Below are 14,091 nucleotides of genomic sequence, written 5' to 3'. Positions count from 1 at the left end.
TCTTTGGAATGTGGGAGGAAACCGGAGTAGCCGGAGAAGACCCACACAGGCGAACATGCAAGCTCCACCCAGGAAGGCCGAAGCCTGGACTCGATCTCACGTCCTCTGCATTGGGAAGCGGACGTGCTAACCAGTCATCCATTGTGCCGCCTCAGCCACAGAACAGGAAAGATTAATCATTGTTAATTTACTAATTAGGATGGAAGGTTTTGTGGCTTGGGAGATCATTTTGGGCTACCAGACTGGGTTCAGAGTGAGGGACGTTGATCTTGCTTAAACAATTCTTGTATTGATGTCGTTGCCTGCCGATGCATGTTTTGTATAGTATTCCCATTTATGTGAAAGATTGAAGAGTGTCTCACTTTAGCACTATTACAAATTTATGTTGCTGTTGATGCACACAAACTTGGTTTTATTTTTGCTTTCTGTCAGTCCAATTTTAGCTGATGTTTTTGCCATTCGAATGGTCTTCCGCTACATCTGCTGGGGATTGTCTGAGAATAGAGCAGTGTCATCAGCAAAGTCAAGGTCATTGAGTCGGGACCATGGTGTCCACTGCAATCCAATGTTGTCTTCTTCCACTGTTCGGCATGTAATCCAGTATAAACGCACAGCAACGGTGATAGTACGCAGCCCTGTCTGACTATGTGGTCTACTGTGAAAGATTCGGAGAGAAAGTCATTTTAAACTACTTGACATTTCAATAGTTGCGTAATGTTGATGAGTTTCTTATACCATAGTGTTTCACAATGGCCCATGATTCACGGTGATTAAGCTTGTCAAAAGCCTTCTGGAAGTCGATGAAACTGATTTAGAGCTAAGAATTTTATTTAACCGATTACTCCACGGAAATGGTCCATATAGTACTTGGATAAATTTCTGTTGATGCTTCAATGGCTGCTGTAATAGCCTCTGGTGGTATGTTTTTACAACAGTTTATGGTGTTTAAATATTACTTATAACACTGACAGACCTTTCATTCTTAGTGTCGCAATAGTTTGGAATCTGGAACAAATTATTTTAGATATGACTTATATCAATTGAAAATGTTGTGTAGATAGTCAACCACATCAAAGTTCAGCCAAGAGATGCACATGGACATAATGCTTTTGATTGGAGGATGCAATTGCTGTGGAATATGTTTTCTAACAGGCATGTTAGATCCATCTGTTGAACCTGGACAGCTGCTGACCGCACAGAGCCTGGTAATTTTGGTCCACTCTCGCTTAATCAAATCTCTGATGAATGCTTCCATTTCAATTATAATTTTGAGAATTTCGATGATTATTTTTTTTTTATCATGGATGGTGGAGGGATGCTCACAGAATACAACAAATCAACATGTGAGTCACAGAGGTACCAAGGCAGAGCATTTTCACTCGTACATGCCAAAAGCATTAATAGGACTAGTAGCGGGGAGGGGAGGTCCATTAGAGCCAATTATCCGGTAAACATAAATAAAAAGTATTGTACTTTTTTTTTTCATGGCCTAAAAACAACCAAAACATTCAAACAGTGAAAATGCATTTCATGGCTCTGATTAGTTAAATACTGTCTTGGATATGTGCTAATTATTCTGGCATCAGAAATCCCATGATGACGCAATGGAGGGAGAAGGTGGAAATCTGCAGTCAATGTGCCCAAAAGTTGTGGTTGTTTCATAGTTATTGATAAAGAATAATCAAAACGCTTAGAAAACATGTTGCATTCCACCCACAGAATGTTTTTAAATCTGTAGCTTTACTGTTTTTGTTTACCATTTCCAAATGGCACATACTAAATGGGCGTCATCCATGAAACATTCTACAAAGCACAAAGTCTGCCTTTTTGCAGAAAGATGTGACAAAATAATTGCAGCATTGCAGTTCTCGATGATTCTACAGTTGTACAGAATTTAAAATACCATTGCCATATCGATGTGCTATATATTTGTGTAGTGTTCGTGATTTTTTTGTTATCTGATTGTCAAGGTTAATGGTATAATAATCTCTTGTCACTCTTTTTTTAAACTTCTGATTCTCTCAATGCGCTATGCGAGAGGGTGAGGTTTGATCCGCAATACACAGGGTGTGATGATAAAACATCCAAGGCACATATGGACTGTGCACAGCAAGGGTCTGTTATGATCAGTGTTACCACTAGGAGTCGCTGCTGTCAATGAGTGTTAAAAGGAGTGATGAGGAAGAGTGAATGAAGACGGATGGTGTGTGCATGTGTCGACCTGGGGAAATAAATGGCAATTGAAGCAACAGCCAACATCCTCAGCATTTATTATCAACACGAACACAACATGGTACCAGGAGTGAACTGAGTGAGTTGGACGACCGCCGTGGAAGCCGGCATGGATTTGAAGCCGCCAGAAAGTCTGCGTCTGACGGGGAACGTCGACGAAAATTGCCGTGCTTTCAAGCAACAGTTCAACTTGTATGTAACGGCCATGGGATTGGACACCAAGCCGGATTCGAGAAAGGTAGCACTGCTGCTAACTCTTGCTGGGCCACAGGCCATTGAAGTATATAACACGTTCGTGTTTGATGCGGCTGAGGATTGTGAAAAGATGGACGTCGTGCTTGCTAAGTTTGATGCGCATTGCACTCCGAGGAAGAACGAGACATATGAACAGTACATGTTTAGGTCTCGTGTGCAGTTACAAAATGAGCCGTTTGACAGTTTTGTGACGGCCCTGCGTTTGAAAGCGCAGTCATGTAATTTTGGGACATTAAAGGCCTCGATGGTGAGAGACCAAATTGTTTTTGGTGTGGAAGACAAGAAGTTGAGGGAGAGACTTCTTCGTGAGTCCGAGTTGACTCTGGACATGGCTATTAAAATATGCCAGGAAAGTGAGATGTCCCAGAAGCACATGAAAACGTTCAGTGAGATGTCAAGTGCCACACCACCAACGAGCGAAGGAGCACCGGTTGGAGCTGTGTCATATCAGAGCGGGAGACGTCGCCAAAAGGCCCGGACTGCACAGCGGACGGAGGACGCCACGTTTTTATGCAAGCGCTGTGGATCACAACACAAGCCGAGGGAATGCCCAGCGTTTGGTAAAGTATGCTCCAGCTGCCACGGGAAGAATCACTTTGCCAGACAATGTTTTACTAAAAAGAAAGAGGTAAAGAAAGGGAAACATGTAAATGTAGTGGATGACACAGATTTAAGTGACACCTTCTTTGTTGGAATGGTGAACATGGAAAATGAAGAAGTAAAAGTAAACGGCATCACAAATGAGGACAAATGGATCACGTCTCTGCTGATCAATGGAACTATAGTGACAATGAGACTGGACACCGGTGCGAAAGCAAACCTCATTAGCATATCTGATGTGAGAGAAATGCAGGTAAAACCCAAAATACACAGGAAGAGTTTGGGGTTGAAAGATTACAATGGCCAACCTATAGAGTGTTTTGGTACCTGTAAACTGAATGTCAGTGTTAAAGGTAAAGAGCACACTGTACACTTTTCTGTGGTGAGTGACAAATGTGAGTCACTGTTGGGTGACGAGAGCTGTGAAGAGCTAGGGCTAGTGAAAAGAGTGTACTGTATTGAGACAGATTTGAAATGTGACACCAATGCAATTGTACATAACTTTGCTGATGTGTTCAAAGGTTTTGGTACACTGCCCTTTATATACAAAATTCAGCTGAAGGAAGGCGCCCAGCCAGTGGTGCACGCACCACGTAGGGTCCCAGCTTCATTGCGTGAAGCCCTCAAACGGGAACTGGACAGGATGACGAGCCTTGGCGTGATCGAAAAGGTGGAGAAGCCTACAGATTGGGTCAACTCCATGGTCGTCACAAAGAAAAAGAATGGTGAATTGAGGACATGCATGGACCCAAAAGATCTGAATGAGAACATCAAACGTGAGTACTATCAAATACCCACAAGAGAGGAAATCCTCGGTGAAATGGCAAGAGCAAACTATTTCACGAAACTAGATGCTTCACAAGGTTTCTGGCAGTTAAGACTGGATGTGAGCAGCACTAAGTACTGTACCTTTAACACACCTTTTGGGAGGTATTGTTTTCTTAGACTGCCATTTGGGATAAAATCCGCACCAGAAATATTCCACAGAGCAATGGAACAGATCATTGAAGGCCTAGAGGGAGTCAGGGTTTATGTTGATGACATTATTGTGTGGGGCTCGACTCTCCAAGAGCATAACCAGAGACTTTATAAAGTGATGGAGCGCATACAAAAGTATGGACTGAAACTCAACAGAGCTAAGTGTGAGTTTGCAGTGCAAGAAATTCTCTTCCTGGGTGACAAACTCACAGCCCAAGGAATAAAACCAGATCAAGACAAAATAAAAGCAATACTGAACATGCCAAAACCAACAGACAAAATTGGCGTTTTGCGCATAATGGGAATGGTAAATTTTATAGGCAAATTTATTCCCAACCTCACAATGAAAACAACTTGCATCCGTGAGCTGTTACATAATGATTGTGACTTTAAATGGGCTGCAAAACATGAGCAAGAGTGGCAAAGACTAAAGGAAACTCTTACTGGAGTACCTGTTTTAGCCTACTACGACCATAGAAAAAATCTCAAAGTGTCTACTGACGCATCCAAAGATGGTATTGGAGCAGTACTTCTGCAAGCAGAGGGACAGTACTGGAAGCCAGTAGCTTACGCATCAAGGGCTATGACAAAAACAGAATGCAAGTATGCCCAGATTGAAAAGGAGTGTTTAGGCGTGGCATACGGGTTGGAACGGTTTCACAGTTACATCTATGGACTGCCGTCTTTCACCGTGGAAACTGACCACCGCCCGCTAGTCTCCATTATCAAGAAGAATCTCAACGAGATGTCACCGCGCATCCAGCGCTTAATGATGAAAATACAAAGGTATGACTTTGAGCTGGTCTATACACCTGGAAAACACTTGGTACTTGCAGATGCCTTGTCCAGAGCACCTGCTGAGAGCGGCGTGAGTACAACTGGTGAGGACATTGAAAGTCACATAAACATGGTGTTGAGTGCTTTGCCAGTATCTGATGTAAGAACCAGACAAATTGCTGACGCAACAACACATGACACTGAGCTACAGAGTGTTATTCAGAACATGGACAATGGATGGCCAGCTGGTTCATGCCCTCGCTATTACCATGTTCGAGGAGATCTCAGTTTTGTTGAGGGACTATTGCTGAAGAAAGGAAGAATAGTCATCCCAGAACCTCTGAGGCCAGATCTACTAAATAGAATACACGAAGGACACCTCGGAATAGAAAAATGCAAAAGGAGAGCGAGAGAGTCAGTGTACTGGCCTGGACTAAACAAGGACATTGAGACTCTTGTGAGTCAGTGTGAAACGTGTCAAAAACAAAGAAGCAAACAAAGCAAAGAACCAATGGTGATACCGGAAATGCCCATATCCCCTTGGCACAAGGTAGGGATGGACTTGTTTCACCTTCAAGGAAAAGACTATCTTGTAATCATTGATTACTTTTCTAACTTTCCAGAAATGGCATTGCTTGCAAACACATCATCGACATGCGTGATCACACACACCAAATCCATATTTGCCAGGCATGGTATTCCACACATTGTGGTGAGTGATAATGGACCATGTTTCAGTAGCAGGGAATGGCAAAAGTTTGCAGAGCAGTACGAGTTTTGTCATGTGACATCAAGTCCCCACTATGCACAATCAACCGGTCAAGCAGAAAAAGGTGTCCACATCTTAAAGCAACTGCTGAAGAAGGCTGCGGATAGCGATTCTGATCCGTACATGGCACTTCTAAGTTACCGTGCATCTCCACTTCAGTGCGGACTGTCACCTGCAGAACTACTGATGAGCAGAAAGCTACGCACAAAGCTTCCTGCATATTCAAATGCTACTACACAAAAGAAACTTGAGAACAAGCTAAAAAAACAGAAGATGACACAAAAGCGATTTTATGATGTTTCAACCAGGCCACTGTCTCCACTGGCAAACAACGACCCAGTTAGGATTGAGGATGCGGATGGTTGGAATACAAAAGGAACAGTATTACAGGAAGTTGGACCAAGATCATTTACAGTCATAACGGAGGATGGACAAGTGCTCAGGCGAAATCGTCGTAGTCTCTTGAAGACTCCACAAGCATCCAGTGAATCCCACAACGCTCACCCTGGACCGCTTGGAATAACAACTCCAAAACCTCCAATGAGCTGTAATGCAAACATTCCACCGGACAAAAGTGCGTTGAGAAGGTCAAAACGAGAAGTAAGGAAACCGGATCGACTGGATTTATAAAGTTGATGTTAAAAGAAAAAAAAAAGAAAAAATGTTAAATCAAATGTTCGTTTTGATATGTCATTCGAGCATGTTGGAGTTTGCAAAAAAAAAATTGAAAAAAAATCTAACTTACATTGATACTAATGTTTATCGTTGATTTCATCACCTCAAAGAAAGGGGGATGTTATGATCAGTGTTACCACTAGGAGTCGCTGCTGTCAATGAGTGTTAAAAGGAGTGATGAGGAAGAGTGAATGAAGACGGATGGTGTGTGCATGTGTCGACCTGGTGAAATAAATGGCAATTGAAGCAACAGCCAACATCCTCAGCATTTATTATCAACACGAACACAACAGGGTCATCCCTCATCCCTGAACCAAGCTTACTCATGGCTGCATACCCAGTCATAGAAGATGCCAGTGTGTTGTTGATGTTGTTAAGGAAGGCCTGACAGACATATCACGAGGATTGTCAAGTGGGATCCTGCTTTCATGCACGTTTCACTGACAGGCCCACAATGTCTCAAATAGGGTCACAAGTGGTGTCCCAGGACCACACCTATCATGTGCGTCAGTTCAACTTATCTGGGAGACTACCAAAGCAGCCATAACCACTGACTACTCGCCAATGCCACTCGAGACATCTCCTTGATGGCCTGGCACAGAGAGCTAATAATAATAATGTAGTATGTAGTTAATGTTACAGGGTCAATGTCCTGGGGCGTATTTCACAAAGCAGGTTTAGTGAGAAACCTGGGTAAAGAAACCCTGAAAAGTTGGAAACTCATTTCAGAAAGGGAGGTAACTGAAACTAGAGGATAAGAGGGAACTCTAGCCTGTTTCATGAAAAGAGGACATTTAAGCTTTCGGTCAGTTACCATAGTAACATGGTCCATCAACCTAACCTGGTCGGTAGCAGGTTTTCCACAATGAACCTCGAGTTTTTCCCTGTACCCGCCTCCTTTCAGCCACAAACAACAATTCATTTCCTCATTCATTCATTCCCTTGCGCCGACTTTTTGCGTAAATACGCCTGTAGTCTATAGCGTAAAGTCCACTTTTGACAATGAACCTATTAATGAAGGTGCCGCTTAATTGCGCAGGGAATGAAATATTCCTCACAAGAATGGTACCAGACCACGTATATCTGACATTTCCGCACAGTTACCTTTTTGAGCGGTACCGTTTCACATCACAGTCCATCATGCATGCACAACTTAATCCGTCCTTACATTTGCAACATTACCAGACGTAGTCATATGCGCTCACATCGGAGCAGTATTGCGCTCCATTTTCTTTCTTATACTCGTTTGAATAATGTTTTTATATATCATCTTAAATCAAGTGCGCTTCTCCCTTGCAGGATTGCCGCTGCGGTGTTGCACTTTGTTTTGTTTTTTAAATAAAGACATGCTCGAATTCAACATATGATCGCATTAAGATTTTCGGTTGAAAGGGGCACAAAAAATAAAAAAGCAACACGCAAGCAGAGGGCGGCGCCAAGCTCAGCTTCCCCGTTGCCAGGGTGACCCGACGAATCAGGGCTCCATTGAGGCGAGCTTTTAAGATTCGTAGTCAGTTGAGCGTTGATATAACTCACTGGAATCAGCTGGACTGGAACCGAAAACGCATTTTCCTATCTGAGGGTATGTCAACTCATTGTTCAGGGTTAATCTCACAGTTTGTTGAACCTGCTTTGTGAAATACACTCCTGTTCTATGACCAGCATGATTTATTTCGTTTGTTCTGTCAGATTCTGTTCCTCATGTTCCTTTAAGCTTCAAATTATTAATGCTCTGTCACTGTGCTTCATGTTTGTGGTAGAACACACTTCATATTCACATTGTATACAGATAATTATGCACACTGTTTACAAGCTGTCCAATTCCTTGATGTCTCTGATTGCTCTAACTATGGCTTTAGTTTTATGAATATTTTGTAGTTTGGCGTCCGTGTATGTTGTATTTTCCCATGTTTTTTGTTTTAAGTTACAGTATGACTATGCCGTGGCGGCACGGTAGTCAAGTGGTTAGCACGTCCGCCTCCCAGTTCTGAGGACTCGGGTTCGAGTCCAGGCTCCGGCCTTCCTGGGTGGAGTTTGCATGTTCTCCCCGTGCCCGCGTGGGTCTTCTCCGGGTACTCCGGTCTCCTCCCACATTCCAAAGACATGCATGGCAGGTTAATTGGGCACTCCGAATTGTCCCTAGGTGTGCGTGTGAGTGTGGATGGTTGCTCGTCTCTGTGTGCCCTGCGATTGGTTGGCAACCAGTCCAGGGTGTCCCCCGCCTACTGCCCAGAGCCAGCTGAGATAGGCGCCAGCACCCCCCGCGACCCGTGTGAGGAATAAGCGGTCAAGAAAATGGATGAATGGATGGATGGATGACTATGCCATCCCCTAAACTTCCACCCTTGTTTAAACAGTATGTTGTAGTGTTTTCTGTTTACCATTACTCTGTTAAGTTGACATCACTGGGTGTTGGGCGAAAGGGCCTAAAGTATGCAAATCTTAATTTTATAAATCAATCCAGTAACACTATAGGAAATCTTGCATGCATCAAGATGTGTCAAGAACTGAGGTTTCCCAGCCAACGTCAACACCTAAGCATTTGGTCTCAATTTACATGGTATACCCCTGCAGGCTTATTTGTGGACACCTCTGAATAAGTGAGCTCACACCTCCCTCACAGCACTCAGCATTTGTTTTGCAGCTCTTTCTCTTGTTGGGGTTCCCACTGGGGGCTGAGAGTCTCCACAAAGCCCTGATACCCAGAGGGAAGAAGAAAGGGCTACCAAAAGAGAAAAGTAGACAGAGAAAAGGAAGAGAAAAATATAGGGTGAAGGGTCGCGGTGGAGTGAAGAAGAGAGAAGTGAGCAGTGAAGGCAGCAAAGACTGAGGGATGGTCAGTGAAGGGAAGACTTAAGAGGGTTATCACACAAAGAGGGCAGTGAAAATGGGGGTGGATAAGATAGATAAAGAAGAAAATGGACTAAGGAGAAGCATAATGAACAACAAAGCAGAGTAAGAGGACACAAGTGGCAGTTTCAGTTAGAAGGAAAGGTGATGAAAACAAATTTTAACAGAGAGACACACTTGATGAATCTAAACAGAGAATAAAGAGTGACGCGGGGGGGAATTGCTTAGTAGATTGCTGTGTTTGAGTGTATGTATATGTGAATAGTCTTCACCCAATTGATAGAATAGCTGCTCATTGGCATGACAGCCAAATTGTTTTCCCAATCATTGTGGCAACACACTAATTACCTGTTTGGGAAGCATGCTCATAGCTCACATAGTTGCCACATTTTGGGCATTTACTTACTGAATCACTGATACCAAGTGTCCAATACCATGTCAAATAGGGTTGGGTGGTATTCAAATTTTGACACAGTTTTACCGGCTCTAAATTACACCGTAATTTACTAATTACAGACATTAATTTTATACTTATTTTGTAGCTTGCGCTGACCACAACAAGTCTGTCTAGTTAATGGTCGCTAATGGTTCCAACATAAGCAAACGAAATCCGGTTGGCTTCGTAACTGCGTTGCAGAAATAAGCAGGCCGTGACAAGCTACGAAAAACTCTTTCATGAGAATCTTGAATGATTACTGTTGGCCGTAACCACGCCAAAACGACAACACCCCAACCTCACAAGCAAGATTGATAACTGTGATTCACTCGCTTGGTACAAGATGTATTCCCGGGAGTTTGTGAACTCACAAATACCGTGAGAATTCATCTTGCGAGAGCAAGGTTACCAGCCCCTCCCAACCTGAGAAAACTAGCTGTTGGCACTCTTTGATGTCATAAGAAATCGTGGAGGACCTCTGCAGACTAAACGCGCACGCCCACTTCCTATGAGACCTCCATAGGATAGTGACAAAAATAGCCTTTATCAGTAAACATTCTGTCCAAATGAATTCAAATGCTTCATATTTGCAATGCCAAAGTGCAATGACAATTGGCTGTCTTAAAATCCCACAAAGGTTCTGGCTGATATTTGTGTAAACTAAAAGTAAAACTTTTGCACTATTGAACATAACTGAATGAATAGTATGGTGATTAGTGTGCTTGCTCTGTAATCAGCAAGTCCTCGGTTCAAAACCAGCTAATTTTTTTTCACCCCTCCTTCTTCTTTCCTCTCCCTTCTTCCCTCTCCTCCCCTCCTCCACGATTTCTTGCGGCAAGGAGCCGTTTTGTTTCAAATGCTTACTGAAGAATTGATGGCTTGCATTCAGAGGAGTTGCTCCAACAGCAGATTGCAGTCAGCTCACCGGGGGCGCGGCAATCACACGGGGAGAGGCAGGGTTTTACTGAACCGGGCGTTTTACTTCTGTGCTAGAAAAACTAACCAACAAAACACTTAATATGTCATAAAAAAAAATAAAAATAAAAATACATTGCCATGGTGTCAAAGGTAAGATGCCGAGTTAACTGCTAAAAGGGCTTAAAATACTGTAGTGTAATCCCTTTAACATAAACATTACATACCATCCATCCATCCATTTTCTTGACCGCTTATTCCTCACAAGGGTCGCGGGGGTTGCTGGCCCCTATCTCAGCTGGCTCTGGGCAGTAGGTAGGGGGACACCCTGGACTGGTTGCCAGCCAATCACAGGGCACACAGCGACAAACAACCATCCACAATTACAAGCACACCTCGGGACAATTTGGAGCATCCAACCAACCTGCCATGCATGTCTTTGGAATGTGGAAGGAGACCGGAGTGCCCGGAGGAGACCCACGTGGGCACGGGGAGAACATGCAAACTCCACCCAGGAAGGCCGGAGCCTGGACTCGAACCGGAGTCCTCAGAACTGGTAGGCGGACGTGCTAACCACTCGTTCACCGTGCCGCCCTGCATACTATATATATATATATATATATATATATATATATATATATATATATATATATATATATATATATATATATATATATATGTGTGTGTGTACAGAATTTGCATATTAATTAGTGCTGTTAAACGATTAAAATTTTTAATCTGATTAATCACACTTTTTGATTTTGATTAATCACGATTAATCAGCTAAATTACTTGCGTATTCACGCAATATAAAATAAATACAAAATACCGTAATATTTTGACATTAAAGCATTTTATTATTTCAGTCATTTGCAAACATTGATTAAATGCATGTACACAATTGCATGCCGCTGCTTATTGCTCAAAACTTAACAGCATCATATCAGTTGGATGCAATTCAGCAATTATATTGCAAAGAACGTGCTGAATGCTGACGTAAATTTAGTAAGAGCATCATATCAAATGGGTGCAATTCAGCAATTATTAATTAATTAAATGCAAATTACTTTTGTTTTATCTAAAGTCCCGTCTGGGTGTTTTTTTTTTAAAGCGAAATTTACCACCAAGCACACCAACTGGAGTCACCCCGCTCATCTTGGAACAACAGGCATAGGAAAGGCCGTGCATTGACCTCATCACTGACCTGCGCAGCCTTCAATGTAACAATCCGCGATTATGTTCAAGGCTCAAGTGCGGTAAAAAAAAATAGTGCGATTAATCTGCGTTAATACGTGATTAATGAGACAATTTTCTGTGATTAATTAATCTATTAACGCTTTAACTTTGACAGCCCTAATATTAATTAACATTTGAGTTAATTGACATGGATGCAGTTTACTTGTAAAAGGTTCTGCCAGCCATGCATACATACCGTTTACAATAGAATGGCCACACAGTGGCGCCAGGGATTGGTATTGGCAACATTTGTGAGTAGTCAATACCTTGAAACAAGGCTGGTATCGGCCTGATACCTGGTATTGTTGCTCACCAATCCCTAAACTTTGGGAATGACTTGACTCAAAACAGGTCAGAAGGTGGTTATCTGTTCTCAGCCCAAGCTGATGTCTATCAGCGTATTGTTTGCTTGACAGACATTGATAAAATAGATTACAAGTAGTTGCCAGTCAGGTGCCATGGACATTTTTACCTTAATACAGTGTCAGATATATTGATAGGTAGTTTTCTAACCCTGAAATAACAGTATAACATTTGTAACGGCATCATGGTGAAGCAGCAGTTCATTCAAATTGCTTCTGCTGTGCAGCTGGGCAATTGAGTAATCATTAATTCAGAAGTGAGGGGGGCAACATGTCAAATGACAACACTGAACACAAAAATTCAGTAAAACATTTCTTGCAGAAAGCTTATTTCGCAGAACGGAAGGAAAGTGAAAAGGCTTTTAACTATTCTTAAATATTTTTTTCTGCCTGTCAAATGTGATTAATTTGTTACTCCCTTCCTTCGTCCTTGATGGAAGTAGTTTTGTGTGCACTATTAAAGAAAAAAAGGAAAAAAAGACACAAGCTGTGTTCATGTCGGAATACATGTGGCTGGGATGTGGCTGGGTCTATTTGCCACTAGTGCATTCTCTTCAGACAGGGTTATGTCTATAGGACCCCTCCCTGCACAGCTTGATGTGATGACAGACATTACACATTATTATCCCCCCATATTTTTTCTTTCATGTAAGAACTGCAATAGTGAGTGAAGAAAAGAGAAAAGGGTGGAAGTATAATGTTGCAAGGAATAAAGAAGAGGGAGTGACTAAAAATAAGAGTGAGTGATTGCCTATTAACTTGATGAGAAAGAAGATGCATCACATAATTGTAAAAAATCTCAGAAAGATAGGGCGTAATGGCGCTTTCTCTTCCCCACGGCCGGTTTAGTATTTTATCCCCCTCTTCTTCCATCTTTCTATCACTCTCTTTCACCCAGTTACCCATCAATCTTTTTCCAATTACCTGCTCTATCTATCAACAAATCCATCATAATCATTTCCATGGTAACGGATTGCATCCTCCATTGGCTTTGGCCTATTGTTCAATATAATTGCATGCCAAAAAGCAGCCTCTTAAAGCAGGCAAAGTGATGCACAGAGGGAGACGGATTTGGATTGTGTCTCGGTGCCGAGCGTTTAATGTCTCATGTTTTCAGTCTTGTCAATGTCAGAAGAGCAGCTCAACCATGATAGCAATTCATCCAAGATTTTATTAGCCATCATGTATAGATTGATTTAATCCTGGGCTGATTAAATGTTTCCATCCAAGCAAGCATTAGTTACTGTAAAAATGAACAATTAGATGCCAACAGCAGTATAGTATAGCCCCTGCACAAAATTGTGAGACGCACATTTTTTTTGTGGCATTGTTAGGAAATACTGTACTTCAGCTAATGCTAATGGCTATCTATGTTCATATTTGTTAGTGCAACTAAACCATGCAACAGAGAATACAGTTATGTTATATGTTTTATAGACATTTGGACCATCTCAAAGAGGGCGAGGTAGACGACAAGGAAGAGAACGCGGCGTCTGGTAACGTACAACTAATTATGTCAGCATGGAGAAAAAAAAATCCATTCGAGCATGCATGCGAATGGCTCAGAACGTACCTTTGCTTGTATGTGGCATTTAGATTACATCGTTTGCTGATATGTTTAGTATATCGTACAAAATAATGGTGTTAGCTAAACTACACATCTACAACTCAGACTCATAAATTCCCCCCAGTGTCTTGTTGCTACCAACCACTCAGAAAAGTGCTGCTTACAAAAACAATTGAAGCCCCTTACTCAGATATTGATTTGTCACCATGTTGAACAATTTCACCTAATAAATATCACTAAGCAACTTAATTTTGATTGAAGATACAACAGCTTCCTTGTACTTCGATGTGCAGAAATTTAAATGGCTTTCACAAATAGTCTTGCTCATATAATGTGTACTTCATTGGCTCAATGACTTTCAGTTCATTGTTTGGTACCTCATCTGACATACAATTGTTACCTTCTTGCAGAGACTCGTACAGGAAATGACCCTGGAGGA

The sequence above is a fragment of the Festucalex cinctus genome, chromosome 1 (assembly GCF_051991245.1).
Source record: "Festucalex cinctus isolate MCC-2025b chromosome 1, RoL_Fcin_1.0, whole genome shotgun sequence".
Taxonomy (NCBI): Eukaryota; Metazoa; Chordata; class Actinopteri; order Syngnathiformes; family Syngnathidae; genus Festucalex; species Festucalex cinctus.
This window is presented reverse-complemented; position numbering follows the sequence as displayed.